Source organism: Dendrobates tinctorius, unplaced genomic scaffold (assembly GCF_039654945.1).
Source record: "Dendrobates tinctorius isolate UK_male_01 unplaced genomic scaffold, ASM3965494v1 ptg000057l, whole genome shotgun sequence".
NCBI classification, from domain to species: Eukaryota; Metazoa; Chordata; class Amphibia; order Anura; family Dendrobatidae; genus Dendrobates; species Dendrobates tinctorius.
In genome coordinates this window covers 15,901,151-15,918,218 of record NW_027361725.1, presented here as the reverse complement: position 1 = coordinate 15,918,218, position 17,068 = coordinate 15,901,151, and positions in this window count along the sequence as shown.

Genomic DNA, 17,068 nt, shown 5'->3' with positions numbered 1-17,068 from the left:
TAGGGGCAAAATTGTTTGGTGAATTGGAACACGCAGGGTTAAAATTTCGCCTCACAACACAGCTTAGGACGCTCTCGGGGTCCAGAAGTGTGACTGTGCCAAATTTTGTGGCTGTAGCAGCGACGGTGCGGATGCCTATCCCGGACACACACACACACATACATACACACTTTGAGCTTTATATATTAGATTTTGGGCTAGAAATCGGCTAAAGAGATGGAGGAGGCAGCGTTTTGTTCACAATTGTACAGACTTCCATTTGATATGTCACATTGATATTTTGTCTTTGAGGAGTCAAATTCTACATTTTGATAAACCAATTTCAGGAAAACTATATGTGTTACTTGTGTTCTTGGTTACATTTATTCAGGAATTCAAGTTGGAATCTCCCCGTAGGATCATATTTAGAAGAGTGATTTTTAAAATGCAGTCTTTCCTAATCATATAAGTTTAATACTAAATTAAAAAAATCAATATACAGTGGGGCAAAAAAGTATTTAGTCAGTCAGCAATAGTGCAAGTTCCACCACTTAAAAAGACGAGAGGCGTCTGTAATTTACATCATAGGTAGACCTCAACTACGGGAGACAAACTGAGAAAAAAAAATCCAGAAAATCACATTGTCTGTTTTTTTTTCCTTTTATTTGCATATTATGGTGGAAAATAAGTATTTGGTCAGAAACAAAATTTCATCTCAATACTTTGTGATATATCCTTTGTTGGCAATGACAGAGGTCAAACGTTTTCTGTAAGTCTTCACAAGGTTGCCACACACTGCTGTTGGTATGTTGGCCCATTCCTCCATGCAGATCTCCTCTAGAGCAGTGATGTTTTTGGCTTTTCGCTTGGCAACACGGACTTTCAACTCCCTCCAAAGGTTTTCTATAGGGTTGAGATCTGGAGACTGGCTAGGCCACTCCAGGACCTTGAAATGCTTCTTACGAAGCCACTCCTTCGTTGCCCTGGCGGTGTGCTTTGGATCATTGTCATGTTGAAAGACCCAGCCACGTTTCATCATCAATGCCCTTGCTGATGGAAGGAGGTTTGCACTCAAAATCTCACGGTACATGGCCCCATTCATTCTTTCATGTACCCGGATCAGTCGTCCTGGCCCCTTTGCAGAGAAACAGCCCCAAAGCATGATGTTTCCACCACCATGCTTTACAGCAGGTATGGTGTCTGATGGATGCAACTCAGTATTCTTTTTCCTCCAAACACGACAAGTTGTGTTTCTACCAAACAGTTCCAGTTTGGTTTCATCAGACCATAGGACATTCTCCCAAAACTCCTCTGGATCATCCAAATGCTCTCTGGCAAACTTCAGACGGGCCCGGACATGTACAGGCTTAAGCAGTGGGACACGTCTGGCACTGCAGGATCTGAGTCCATGGTGGCGTAGTGTGTTACTTATGGTAGGCCTTGTTACATTGGTCCCAGCTCTCTGCAGTTCATTCACTAGGTCCCCCCGCGTGGTTCTGGGATTTTTGCTCACCGTTCTTGTGATCATTCTGACCCCACGGGGTGGGATTTTGCGTGGAGCACCAGATCGAGGGAGATTATCAGTGGTCTTGTATGTCTTCCATTTTCTAATTATTGCTCCCACAGTTGATTTCTTCACTCCAAGCTGGTTGGCTATTGCAGATTCAGTCTTCCCAGCCTGGTGCAGGGCTACAATTTTGTTTCTGGTGTCCTTTGACAGCTCTTTGGTCTTCACCATAGTGGAGTTTGGAGTCAGACAGTTTGAGGGTGTGCACAGGTGTCTTTTTATACTGATAACAAGTTTAAACAGGTGCCATTACTACAGGTAATGAGTGGAGGAAAGAGGAGACTCTTAAAGAAGAAGTTACAGGTCTGTGAGAGCCAGAAATCTTGATTGCTTGTTTCTGACCAAATACTTATTTTCCACCATAATATGCAAATAAAAGGAAAAAAAAACAGACAATGTGATTTTCTGGATTTTTTTTTCTCAGTTTGTCTCCCATAGTTGAGGTCTACCTATGATGTAAATTACAGACGCCTCTCATCTTTTTAAGTGGTGGAACTTGCACTATTGCTGACTGACTAAATACTATTTTTTGCCCCACTGTATGTAAATATACATGTAACAATTTTTTTATTATTACATCACTAGACAAGTCCCTTTTTCTAGTTTTTAAAAAGAAAAGTCCACTAGTTACTTCATTAAGGTAGAAAATATAACAATATGAACGAGTCTTAAACAATAGTAAGTCTTCACACTGACCTTTTATCATCAATTTGCCCTTCTACTGGGTGAAATTTAATCTTGTCCACAATCTCTTACAAGCAATGGCCGTTTCCTTCGGTCTCAGTACGTAAGGCTGTTATGGTGTTTTGGGTCCACCTGAGTTAACCCCTAAATGACCGCTAATATGCATTAAAACGGTGGTCATTAAGGGGCTTTATTCCCTCACAGCGATAGTGAATAAGGGGATAGGACTGCTGGGCGGCGGTGATTCCCATGGTTGTCAGCTGTACATGACATCTGACACCCTGCAGTATCAGACTCGCTTTGTGACCGATCTTGGCTGATTAACCCCTTAAACACCGCTGTCAATCGCAACAACGGTATTTAGTTGTTGCAAGGGGGTCATAAGACCCCCCTAGTAACCATCGGACGCCCATGATGAGAATCTCTGCTACCGTTGGTTACGATGGTACCCTGAGGTCATGCAATGACCTCACAGTACGGTGGCCTGTGAGATCCAGCTATAGGAAAGACAGTGAGATCCTGACAGTCTCATACACTGCTGTACATGAGTACACTCTCAAATTCAGTTCTTTATTCACTGTCCCCCCCCATTCCCCACCTTCAATTCATCATTCACTGTCCCCCATCCCACACATTCAATTCCTCATTACTTATCTCTCGATCACCGGCAGCTCCACCCCTGCTGTCCTCCTAGGCGAGTGACGTGTGTAGATACTGGCACGTACGCGATGACGTCATTGTGAACATGCCATCAACAGTGCATCACAGAAGAGGCAGAGGGTCTCCCTTGAAGCTGTTTATGATGGCCATGAGTGCCAAGAAGCCTCCATGCGCCGGTGCACGATACCATGGAGCACAGTGAGCAGAAGCACAAGGGGGGCCGGACTGGGACTCTTTATTTATGCCTTCCGGGCGCCACACAGCAGTACAGTAATGCCGTGATGGTGGCCCTACCCCCCCACGCAGTGATATTAGGCAGTGTCCCCTCACATGTAGTAATAGTGTCCCCTGAGACCCCCCACACACAGTAATATTAGGCAGTGTCCCCTCACATGTAGTAATAGTGTCCCCTGAGCCCCTCCACACAGTAATATTAGGCAGTGTCCCCTCACATGTAGTAATAGTGTCCCCTGAGCACCCCCCACACAGTGATATTAGACAGTGTCCCCTCAAATGTAGTAATAGTGTCCCCTGAGCCCCCCCACACAGTAATATTAGGCAGTGTCCCCTCACATGTAGTAATAGTGTCCCCTGAGACCCCCCACACAGTGATATTAGGCAATGTCCCCCCACATGTAGTAATAGCGTCCCCTGAGCCCCCCCCACACAGTAATATTAGGCAGTGTCCCCTCACATGTAGTAATAGTGTCCCCTGAGCCCCCCCCCCCACACAGTGATATTAGGCAGTGTCCCCTCACATGTAATAAGTGTCCCCTGAGCCCCCCCCCACACAGTAATATTAGGCAGTGTCCCCTCACATGTAGTAACTGTCCCCTGAGCCCCCCCACACAGTGATATTAGGCAGTGTCCCCTCACATGTAGTAAGTGTCCCCTGAGCCCCCCCCACACACACAGTGATATTAGGCAGTGTCCCCTCACATGTAGTAAGTGTCCCCTGAGCCCCCCACACACACAGTAATATTAGGCAGTGTCCCCTCACATGTAGTAATAGTGTCCCCTGAGCCCCCCCCACACAGTGATATTAGGCAGTGTCCCCTCACATGTAGTAATAGTGTCCCCTGAGACCCCCCCCACACAGTAATATTAGGCAGTGTCCCCTCACATGTAGTAATAGTGTCCCATGAGCCCCCCCCACAGTGATATTAGGCAGTGTCCCCTCACATGTAGTAATAGCGTTCCCTGAGCCCCCCCCCACAGTAATATTAGGCAGTGTCCCCTCACATGTAGTAAGTTTCCCCTGAGCCCCCCCCCACACAGTGATATTAGGCAGTGTCCCCTCACATGTAGTAAGTTTCCCCTGAGCCCCCCCCACACAGTAATATTAGGCAGTGTCCCCTCACATGTAGTAAGTGTCCCCTGAGCCCCCCCACACAGTGATATTAGGCAGTGTCCCCTCACATGTAGTAAGTGTCCCCTGAGCCCCCCCCCCACACACACAGTGATATTAGGCAGTGTCCCCTCACATGTAGTAATAGTGTCCCCTGAGCCCCCCCCACACAGTGATATTAGGCAGTGTCCCTTCACATGTAGTAATCGTGTCCCCTGAGCCCCCCCACACAGTAATATTAGGCAGTGTCCCCTCACATGTAGTAATAGTGTCCCCTTAGCCCCCCACACACACAGTAATATTAGGCAGTGTCCCCTCACATGTAGTAATAGTGTCCCCTGAGCCCCCCCACACATTGATATTAGGCAGTGTCCCCTCACATGTAGTAATAGTGTCCCCTGAGACCCCCCCCCACGCAGTAATATTAGGCAGTGTCCCCTCACATGTAGTAATAGTGTCCCATGAGCCCCCCCACGGTGATATTAGGCAGTGTCCCCTCACATGTAGTAAGTGTCCCCTGAGACCCCCCCACACAGTAATATTAGGCAGTGTCCCCTCACATGTAGTAATAGTGTCCCCTGAGCCCCCCCACAGTGATATTAGGCAGTATCCCATCACATGTAGTAATAGCGTCCCCTGAGCCCCCCCCACACAGTGATATTAGGCAGTGTCCCCTCACATGTAGTAATAGTGTCCCCTGAGCCCCCCCCCACAGTGATATTAGGCAGTGTCCCCTCACATGTAGTAATAGTGTCCCCTGAGCCCCCCCCACACAGTAATATTAGGCAGTGTCCCCTCACATGTAGTAATAGTGTCCCCTGAGCCCCCCCCACAGTGATATTAGGCAGTGTCCCGTCACATGTAGTAATAGCGTCCCCTGAGCCCCCCCCAAACAGTGATATTAGGCAGTGTCCCCTCACATGTAGTAATAGTGTCCCCTGAGCCCCCCCCACAGTGATATTAGGCAGTGTCCCCTCACATGTAGTAACAGTGTCCCCTGATCCCCCCCCCACACAGTGATATTAGGCAGTGTCCCCTCACATGTAGTAATAGTGTCCCCTGAGCCCCCCCCACAGTGATATTAGGCAGTGTCCCGTCACATGTAGTAATAGCGTCCCCTGAGCCCCCCACACACAGTGATATTAGGCAGTGTCCACTCACATGTAGTAATAGTGTCCCCTGAGCCCCCCCCCACAGTGATATTAGGCAGTGTCCCCTCACATGTAGTAATAGTTTCCCCTGAGCCCCCCCCACAGTGATATTAGGCAGTGTCCCGTCACATTTAGTAATAGCGTTCCCTGAGCCCCCCCCCACACAGTGATATTAGGCAGTGTCCCCTCACATGTAGTAATAGTGTCCCCTAAGCCCCCCCCACAGTGATATTAGGCAGTGTCCCCTCACATGTAGTAATAGTGTCCCCTGAGCCCCCCCCCACAGTGATATTAGGCAGTGTCCCCTCACATGTAGTAATAGTGTCCCCTGAGCCCCCCCCCACACAGTGATATTAGGCAGTGTCCCCTCACATGTAGTAATAGTGTCCCCTGAGCCCCCCCCCACAGTAATATTAGGCAGTGTCCCCTCACATGTAGTAATAGTGTCCCCTGAGCCCCCCCCCACAGTAATATTAGGCAGTGTCCCCTCACATGTAGTAATAGTGTCCCCTGAGCCCCCCCCACAGTGATATTAGGCAGTGTCCCCTCACATGTAGTAATAGTGTCCCCTGAGCCCCCCCCCACAGTGATATTAGGCATTGTCCCCTCACATGTAGTAATAGTGTCCCCTGAGCCCCCCACACATTGATATTAGGCAGTGTCCCCTCACATGTAGTAATAGTGTCCCCTGAGACCCCCCCCACAGTGATATTAGGCAGTGTCCCCTCACATGTAGTAATAGTGTCCCCTGAGCCCCCCCCACACAGTGATATTAGGCAGTGTCCCCTCACATGTAGTAATAGTGTCCCCTGAGCCCCCCCCACAGTGATATTAGGCAGTGTCCCGTCACATGTAGTAATAGCGTCCCCTGAGCACCCCCCACACAGTGATATTAGGCAGTGTCCCCTCACATGTAGTAATAGTGTCCCCTGAGCCCCCCCCAGTGATATTAGGCAGTGTCCCCTCACATGTAGTAATAGTGTCCCCTGAGCCCCCCCCACACAGTGATATTAGGCAGTGTCCCCTCACATGTAGTAATAGTGTCCCCTGAGCCCCCCCCCACAGTGATATTAGGCAGTGTCCCGTCACATGTAGTAATAGCGTCCCCTGAGCCCCCCCCACACAGTGATATTAGGCAGTGTCCCCTCACATGTAGTAATAGTGTCCCCTGAGCCCCCCCCACAGTGATATTAGGTAGTGTCCCCTCACATGTAGTAATAGTGTCCCCTGAGCCCCCCCCACAGTGATATTAGGCAGTGTCCCGTCACATGTAGTAATAGCGTCCCCTGAGCCCCCCCCACACAGTGATATTAGGCAGTGTCCCCTCACATGTAGTAATAGTGTCCCCTGAGCCCCCCCCACAGTGATATTAGGCAGTGTCCCCTCACATGTAGTAATAGTGTCCCCTGAGCCCCCCCCACACAGTGAAATTAGGCAGTGTCCCCTCACATGTAGTAATAGTGTCCCCTGAGCCCCCCACACACAGTGATATTAGGCAGTGTCCCCTCACATGTAGTAATAGCGTCCCCTGAGCCCCCCCCACAGTGATATTAGGCAGTGTCCCCTCACATATAGTAATAGTGTCCCCTGAGACCCCCCCCACACAGTGATATTAGGCAGTGTCCCGTCACATGTAGTAATAGTGTCCCCTGAGCCCCCCCCCACAGTGATATTAGGCAGTGTCCCCTCACATGTAGTAATAGTGTCCCCTGAGCCCCCCCACACATTGATATTAGGCAGTGTCCCCTCACATGTAGTAATAGTGTCCCCTGAGACCCCCCCCACAGTGATATTAGGCAGTGTCCCCTCACATCTAGTAATAGTGTCCCCTGAGCCCCCCCCACACAGTGATATTAGGCAGTGTCCCCTCACATGTAGTAATAGTGTCCCCTGAGCCCCCCCCCACAGTGATATTAGGCAGTGTCCCGTCACATGTAGTAATAGCGTCCCCTGAGCCCCCCCCACACAGTGATATTAGGCAGTGTCCCCTCACATGTAGTAATAGTGTCCCCTGAGCCCCCCCCACAGTGATATTAGGCAGTGTCCCCTCACATGTAGTAAGTGTCCCCTGAGCCCCCCCCACACAGTGATATTAGGCAGTGTCCCCTCACATGTAGTAAGTGTCCCCTGAGCCCCCCCCACACAGTGATATTAGGCAGTGTCCCCTCACATGTAGTAATAGTGTCCCCTGAGCCCCCCCCCACAGTGATATTAGGCAGTGTCCCGTCACATGTAGTAATAGCGTCCCCTGAGCCCCCCCACACAGTGATATTAGGCAGAGTCCCCTCACATGTAGTAATAGTGTCCCCTGAGCCCCCCCCACAGTGATATTAGGTAGTGTCCCCTCACATGTAGTAATAGTGTCCCCTGAGCCCCCCCCACAGTGATATTAGGCAGTGTCCCGTCACATGTAGTAATAGCGTCCCCTGAGCCCCCCTCACACAGTGATATTAGGCAGTGTCCCCTCACATGTAGTAATAGGGTCCCCTGAGCCCCCCCCACAGTGATATTAGGCAGTGTCCCCTCACATGTAGTAATAGTGTCCCCTGAGCCCCCCCCACACAGTGAAATTAGGCAGTGTCCCCTCACATGTAGTAATAGTGTCCCCTGAGCCCCCCCACACAGTGATATTAGGCAGTGTCCCCTCACATGTAGTAATAGCGTCCCCTGAGCCCCCCCCACAGTGATATTAGGCAGTGTCCCCTCACATATAGTAATAGTGTCCCCTGAGACCCCCCCCACACAGTGATATTAGGCAGTGTCCCGTCACATGTAGTAATAGTGTCCCCTGAGCCCCCCCACACAGTGATATTAGGCAGTGTCCCCTCACATGTAGTAATAGTGTCCCCTGATCCCCCCCCACACAGTAATATTAGGCAGTGTCCCCTCACATGTAGTAATAGTGTCCCCTGAGCCCCCCCCCACAGTGATATTAGGCAGTGTCCCCTCACATGTAGTAATAGTGTCCCCTGAGCCCCCCCACACAGTAATAATAGGCAGTGTCCCCTCACATGTAGTAATAGTGTCCCCTGAGCCCCCCCCCACAGTGATATTAGGCAGTGTCCCCTCACATGTAGTAATAGTGTCCCCTGAGCCCCCCCCACACAGTGATATTAGGCAGTGTCCCCTCACATGTAGTAATAGTGTCCCCTGAGCCCCACCCACAGTGATATTAGGCAGTGTCCCCTCACATGTAGTAATAGTGTCCCCTGAGCCCCCCCCCCACACAGTGATATTAGGCAGTGTCCCCTCACATGTAGTAATAGTGTCCCCTGAGCCCCCCCCCCACAGTAATATTAGGCAGTGTCCCCTCACATGTAGTAATAGTGTCCCCTGAGCCCCCCCCACACAGTGATATTAGACAGTGTCCCCTCACATGTAGTAATAGTGTCCCCTGAGCCCCCCCCCCACAGTAATATTAGGCAGTGTCCCCTCACATGTAGTAATAGTGTCCCCTGAGCCCCCCCCACACAGTAATATTAGGCAGTGTCCCCTCACATGTAGTAATAGTGTCCCCTGAGCCCCCCCCCACACAGTGATATTAGGCAGTGTCCCCTCACATGTAGTAATAGTGTCCCCTGAGCCCCCCACACAGTAATATTAGGCAGTGTCCCCTCACATGTAGTAATAGTGTCCCCTGAGCCCCCCACACAGTAATATTAGGCAGTGTCCCCTCACATGTAGTAATAGTGTCCCCTGAGACCCCCCACACACAGTAATATTAGGCAGTGTCCCCTCACACACCGTATTATTAGCACTTGTTCCCTCCCATACAGTGATAATGGCCCCTGAGATCACGACCGTCGCTGGAGCAGCAGAGCTCCCGAGGCCTGGGGTCTGGATCATAAGCAGACAGCTCCTGCCCTCATCAAGGTCACGGCTGATTGGTGGACTGGAGCACCAATGACGGGCGACTTCAGTGCGCTTCCTGCTCACCGATTGGTGGAGCAGCATTCAGCAGACGCAGCAGTGTGTTTTCTGCTCACTGATTGGTGGAGCAGCATTCCAGACGCTGCAGTCACTAGACGCTACTTCACCAATCAGAGAGCATGGAGCAGACAGTGTGGCGCCGCTGAGGAGGCTGCTGCAGGCCGTACCATGTAGACGGTGCAGGAGTCAGGAGAGGAATACAACGAGGGGTCGCTCTGCTGCTTATCTATTTGGAGAGACGCGGGGGTCTGCAGTGGGGCCGTGTCTGTGGGTCAGGACGGAGTGGGAGAGTACTATGTAATATGGTCTCCTCTGTGTCACTGACTGCAGCCTCAAGGCCGTCTTCAGGGTATTCCTAGTCTGCTGTTTCTGCCCTGCTGCCTCTTCTTCCTCCTGCCCCCTTGTATGGACTGCAGTGACATGTAAGGGTTAACTCCCCCTCTGATCCTGCCTGCTTCTGCCTGTGCAACTCAGCAGTCGGGACAACTAGGAGGGGGAGGGGGCAGCAGAGAGTGCAGGGATGTGCTTGTGTCACTGTACAGGCTGGACAGATCTCTTGTCTCCCATGGTCAGTGATCCTGCATTGTGCGGGGGGCTGGATGGATGACTTGGGGGTCCCTCCAACATTCTATGCAGGCTCAGACTGGCCCATAGGGTAACGGGAATCCCCCGGTGGGCCCCCAACCCCACTGTATGGACAGAACTTGGCATAATTCACTTATTTCACTCTGTACAGAAAAAAGCAGCATCTCATCATTCATTATCCAAACTACTTAGTTTATTATTATTATAATATAAAGATGAAGGTACATAGGGTCGTGTAATATTTGTATGCAGGTGAAAAGTGGGCCCCCCAAAGGCAATGTTACTGGTGGCACCCCAGTCCAACACTGATTCTATGGAATGGGACAGAGCCTTCTTCCATGCGGAAGTTGGGTTCTTATTCAGCAGTTTCATGTTTGCAAAATGTTCTTTTTTTACAAGTTTAATAATAATCAGTAAAAAATCTCAATAATAAAATTCACTGCAGCGAGGTGTCTTGATGTGAACCCCAAAATAGCTACAAAAATTATAAAAATGGGCATCAAAGTAGGCACCGAAGAGTGTTATAGAAAGAGTTAAATGACTATGGGTCATTGATCTCAGACTTCAGACACAGTGATGTCTCAACAAATGCAGGTCACTCCAGCCTGGCCCACGTGGGCTCTGGGCATCAGAGGTGACATCAAAGTGGGCAGACAGACATCCAATTTTTGTGTTTTTAAAGGGTTAAATGACTGGGCCACTGATCTCACACCATTGTTACACAGAGATACCCTGCGTCAAACACCTTACACTCCAGTTTGGCCCAAACGGGTTCCGGGCATCAGAGCTGGCATCAAGGTGGGCAAATGGAGGATGCCCGGCATCTAAAACCTGGACCAAACTAGTTCTGTGCATAAGAAATGGCATCAAATTGTGCAAATATCCAAGTTTCACAGATTTGAATAAGTAACTGATGTTTGTAATGGGTTGAATGACTTTAGGCCACTGATCTTACATCAGAGACACACAGTTACACATACCCCGCATCACACGCAGGTCACTCAAGCCTGACCCAAACGAGTCCTGTGCATAAGAACTGGCATCAAAGTGGGCAAATATCCAATTTTCACAGCTTTGAATAAGTAACTGGTGTTTGGCGATTCAGGCTTGCCGTCTCACACTACGCTTTATGTGTGGGCAGGAAGTCACTATTATAAAGTAAGTCTGTGCAGCACGTGGCTTCACACAGTTACACTGTAATAGTTACGGTTCACAAAGAGAGCGCAGTGTGAGACGGCAAGACTGAATCGCCATCGCATGATTCGGAAGAGGACCGGAGTGACACCAGAAATCAGGGAAGATAGTGATTACCTTCACTACCCTATATACACTTTTCTTAGGTATTTGACAGGTTGTTCCATTAAACAATTTCATGTGTGTGCTTTATTAAAGTGAACCTGCCATGTACCCAACACTATTAACCTACAGATATGGGTTTAATCTATAGGTTAATAGTGTTCTAAATATGCCCAGCGCCTGCACTGAGAGCCCTGTAACTGGCAGGAAATGATCTTTTTTCCTCTGGCTGCCTATAGCTTTCAGTCATAGAGACACAACCTCAGGCCGGAGTCTCACTAGAGAGAAATACGGACGAGTGCTATGCGAGAAAAAATCGCATAGCTCTCGGACCAATGTTAATCTATGGGGCAGCTCCCATCATCCGTTTTTTTCTCGCCCGTATTGTGCAATTTGCACCATTTTACGCCCAAGACTCGCCAATGCAAGTCTATGAGTGAGAGAAAAAAACGGATTACACACGGACCATACGTGTGACTTGCGAGAAATACACACCACTGTCCTTTAGAAAAGCCGGCAATTCAGTACGCTATACTGTAAAATCACACTGACAGGTTAAAACAGAATTGTTAGAATACATGTATACACATAGTATAGGTATACTGTATATATATATATACTGTATATATATATGTCATTGACATACACATATATTTCATAGAGATATAGATAGCAGAATAGGTGAAAATTCAATTGTCAGCATCTGTAAAATCATTGCACAACCCGACAGGATATGAGACATGGTTTACATACAATAAACCATTGCCTCTTTCACACTTCCGTTTCTGACAATCAGTCAAGATCCGCCAATTTTGAAAAACAACTGATCCGCCATTTTTCTTTGCGGATCCGTTTTTTTCCCCATTGACTTTCATTATTGGCGGATCCTGCCTGATTGCCGTCCGTTTTATCCGTTTTTTTGAGGATCCGCCACAAAGTTAGTGTCCGTCAACATCCTCAAAGATTTCCAAACGGAGCTTGCAACGTTTTTTTGGCCGGCGGATCCTCCAGACACTGAATTAACCTCAAAATCTGTCTGGGTGCCGGACAAAAAAAAATCTCTCTCTCTCACTCTCCTTCCCGGCCAGCGGTTCCTTTAAATTTCCTCATTTTCAGGATCCGTCTAAAAACGGATCCTGTGCCATCCTTTCACATCAGTTGAGAACAGATCCGCTTGTCTGCCTTTTTGGCGGATTTTAACTGATGCAAATAACTGAAGTGTGAAAGAGGCCTATGGCTACGCAGACTCCCTGCCTGACCTGCGGCGAACTGACAGTGTGGGAAAATGTTCAGAAACTTTCCCACGCTAATCAGTTCATCTCCGGTCAGGCGGGGAGGCCGCACAGGCAGCTTTTCCTTCATTCCTCTGTGGTTTACAGCTGGGCCGGTCGCATTAGCATTAGTCCCGGTTATAAACTATTTATCCCCTTCAGATGGATTGCGGCGTGGGACTTTACTGTACGGTGGACAGCTATCGGATATTGTTGCTTTTTTATTTTGGATTTTTTACAGGAGAACGATGGCTTTGATTGGATTGGGAGTGTAATAAAGATGGAAAAAATGTGTGTTTATTTCATTAAAGGTCTTTATTCTTAATGTGTGTTTTTTTTAACCCTTTCAGACTAGTGGATTAATAATGGAGAGGTGTCTTATTGACACCTCTCCATTATTAACCAGGCTTAATGTCAAATTACAATAGCAAGGTGACATTAACCCCTTCTTACCCCATATGCCACCCGCTACAGGGCAATGGGTAGAGAGCAGGTAAGTGCCAGAATTGGCGCATCTTACAGATGCTCCTTTTTTAGGGTAGATAGGGGCAGATTTTTTTTGCCAGGGGGGGCAAAAATAATGGTCCCTCTCTAGGCTATTAATTTCTGCCCCCAGTCACTGGCTTGCCCTCTCTGGCGGAGAAAATTGCGCGGGAGCCAACGCAATTTTTTCCGTGAATTAATCCTTTAACTTAACACCTACTGCTCCAAATTTTACACACACACATTACTAACATTATTAGTGAGGGACATATATAAAGCTAACGGATATGCAATGGTTTAATGCTTGTAAACCATATCTCATATCCTGTCGGGTTCTGTAATGATTTTACAGAAGCCGACAATTGAATTATCGGCTATTCTGCTATCTATATCTCTATGAAATATAAAGATATATATGTGTATCACTGACATATACATATATATAGACTGTAATAAGTTTTCACAAATATTTGAGGCTATGGACCCATCATATGTCCATTTTGCAAGCCGGCGAGAAAATCTCGCCATACGGATGCCATACGGATTTCACACGGATGTTTACAAGCAAGAAAATCGCATCCTCGCATTGCACATGGATGACATACAGATCACTGTTCAGGGAACATTTCTGCGATTCTCGTCAGTGTAAAACGGACCGTATTTTTATACAATGGGTGTGACTCCAGCCTCAACTTCATTTACTGATCACTACATAATAAGCGACGACTGTAATCACACCCCAGCACTGACTGACAGCCGGCTCAGCAGTGCATTAGTAAAGAGCCTGCTGCCGATTAGTGTCGGAGTCTTGTTACAGCCACCACTCACTATGAACTGAGCGGTGACTGAAGCCGAGCCAGGTTGATGGCAGGAACTGATATTTATATAGGCCATCACTATCTGTGTGTGCGCATGGTTAGATCAGTGGCCCAAAGTCATTTAACCCTTTAGAAACACCAGTTACTTATTCAAATCTGTAAAAATTTGCTACTTGCCCACTTTTGTACCAACTTTGATGCTCAAAACCCATGACTCTGAAAAGGTCAAATTCCCGTGACTTCCCAATTCCCTTCCCACCTCCAAATCACCTTCATTCCCCGAACAAATAATAAGCCACAACCATTGTTTTTGGATTATAACGGTCACAGCAGCCAATTTATTAATTAGTTAAGACACTTGGTGAGGTCCTCGAAGTTAACAAAATCTGGTGATTTACCATGGCCTTGCCCCTTCCCCCCCAGCCTTACTCCCGGCCGCGTTTCCCATTTGGCTCAGAAGCACAGTGAACTGAGAGAAGGGCTTACCTCGTACTGTTAACGTGCACCCAGCTTCCACCACCGGGTGCCCCAAATCTCACACAGTTAACATGCACCCGGCTTCCGTCGCCGTGTGCCCCCAATCTCATCGCCAAGTGATACCAACTTCCATCGTCGGGTATCCCCAAGATGTTCCACCAGACCATCACACAAAAGGGGATCTATGCAATGCATGAATTTCCCCACTTCCAAACTTTAAACCAACTTCGAGGACCCACCAACGCTCCAAATATCAATTCAATGCACACAAAAGCCTTCGGCTCATGAAGAGCCATCTATCCGAAGGCCAGTCAGGAAAGGAACCCCCCCCGGGGGAAACCTCCAGGGAACCATAGAAGGTCAATGTTAAAATACAGTCATGGCCAAAAGTTTAGAGAATGACACAAATATTATATTTTCACATGATCTGCTGGCCTCTGGTTTTTATGTGTGTTTGTCAGATGTTTTTATCACATACAGAAATATAATTGCAATCATATTATGAGTAGCAAAAGGTTATATTGACAGAATGAGTTAATGCAGCAAGTCAATATTTGCAGTGTTGACCCTTCTTCTTCAGGACCTCAGCAATTCTCCCTGGCATGCTCTCAATCAACTTCTGGATCAAATCCTGACTGATAGCAGTCCATTCTTGCAAAATCAATGCTTTTATTTTGTCTGAATTTGAAGGTTTTTGTTTGTCCACCCGTCTCTTGATGATTGACCACAAGTTCTCAATGGGATTAAGATCTGGGGAGTTTCCAGGCCAGGGTCCCAAAATCTCTATGTTTTGTTCCCTAAGCCATTTAGTTATCACCTTTGCTTTATGGCAAGGTGCTCCATCATGTTGAAAAAGGCATTGTTGATCGCCAAACTGCTCTTGGACGGTTGGGAGAAGTTGCTCTTGGAGGACATTCTGGTACCATTCTTTATTCATGGCTGTGTTTTTAGGCAAGACTGAGAGAGAGTCCATTCCCTTGGCTGAGAAGCAACCCCACACATGAATGGTTTCAGGATGCTTGACAGTTGGCATGAGACAAGACTGGTGGTAGCGCTCACCTGGTCTCCGAATAAGCCGTTTTCCAGATGTCCCAAACAATCGAAAAGGGGATTCATCAGAGAAAATGACTTTACCCCAGTCCTCAGCAGTCCATTCCCTTTACCTCTTGCAGAATATCAGTCTGTCCATGATGTTTTTTCTGGAGAGAAGTGGCTTCTTTGCTGCCCTCCTTGAGACCAGGCCTTGCGCCAAGAGTCTCCGCCTCACAGTGCGTGCAGATGCACTCACACCTGCCTGCTGCCATTCCTGAGCAAGCTCTGCACTGCTGGTAGCCCGATCCCGCAGCTGAAACACTTTTAAGAGACGGTCCTGGCGCTTGCTGGTCTTTCTTGGGTGCCCTGGAGCCTTTTTGGCAACAAGGGAACCTCTCTCCTTGAAGTTCTTGATGATGCGATAGATTGTTGACTGAGGTGCAATCTTTCTAGCTGCGATACTCTTCCCTGTTAGGCCATTTTTTGTGCAGTGCAATGATGACTGCACGTGTTTCTTTCGAGAAAACCATGGTTAACAGAAGAGAAACAATGATGCCAAGCACCAGCCTCCTTTTAAAGTGTCCAGTGGTGTCATTCTTAATCATGACAGATTGATCTCCAGCCCTGTCGTCATCAACACCCACACCTGTGTTAATGGAGCAATCACTGAAACGATGTTAGCTGGTCCTTTTAAGGCAGGGCTGCAATGATGTTGAAATGTGTTTTGGGGGATAAAGTTCATTTTCTAGGCAAATATTGACTTTGCAAGTAATTGCTGTTAAGCTGATCACTCTTTATAACATTCTGGAGTATATGCAAATAGCCATTAGAAAAAATGAAGCAGTAGACTTTGTAAAAATTAATATTTGTGTCATTCTCTAAACTTTTGGCCATGACTGTATTTTATATTCTTTTTTTTAATGTAAAAATGGTATTCTTAACAATGCAACTCTGCTGCTGATCGCCACTGTGACCCGGTAGTTCTTCTCTTTGGGCGGGCAGGTGGGACCTGTTGTCCAGATGTCCTTGGCCAAAGAGGACAAATCCCCCCCTTGCTCCGTTCTTTGTCCCTGTTACCCCCACCTCTGCCTATGTAATTTCCTCCAATTGTCCCATCTCCATTGGCTACCGTCAGTAAGCCTCCCCTATTCTCCCCCTCCCCTATACTTTTTCCTCTACTCCATCAATAGGTCACTTTCTCCCTTTCAGAGTCATGTCCTCCTCCCCCTAAGTGTCGTGTCCGGCGGCTACTTGACTCTGGAAAGGTCGACTTCCCGTGACTTCCCAATTCCCTTCCCACCTCCAAATCACCTTCATTCCACGAACAAATAATAAGCCACAATCATTGTTTTGGATTATGATGGCTACAGCAGCCAATTTATTAATTAGTTAAGACACTTGGTGAGGTCCTCGAAGTTAACAAAATCTGGTGATTTACCATGGCCTTGCCCCTTTCTCCCCAGCCTTACTCCCAGCCGCGTTTCCCATTTGGCTCGGAAGCACCGTGAACCGAGGGAAGGGCTTACATCGTACTGTTAACGTGCACCCAGCTTCCACCGCCGGGTGCCCCAAATCTCACACCGTTAACGTGCACCCGGCTTCCATCATCGTGTGCCCCCAATCTCATCGCCAAGTGATACCGACTTCCATAGTCGGGTATCCCCAAGATGTTACGCCAGACCATCACCAAGACCAACCACACAAAAGGGGATCTATGCAATGCATGAATCTCCCCACTTCCAAACTTTAAACCAAGTTCGAGGACCCAACAACGCCACACCAAGAGC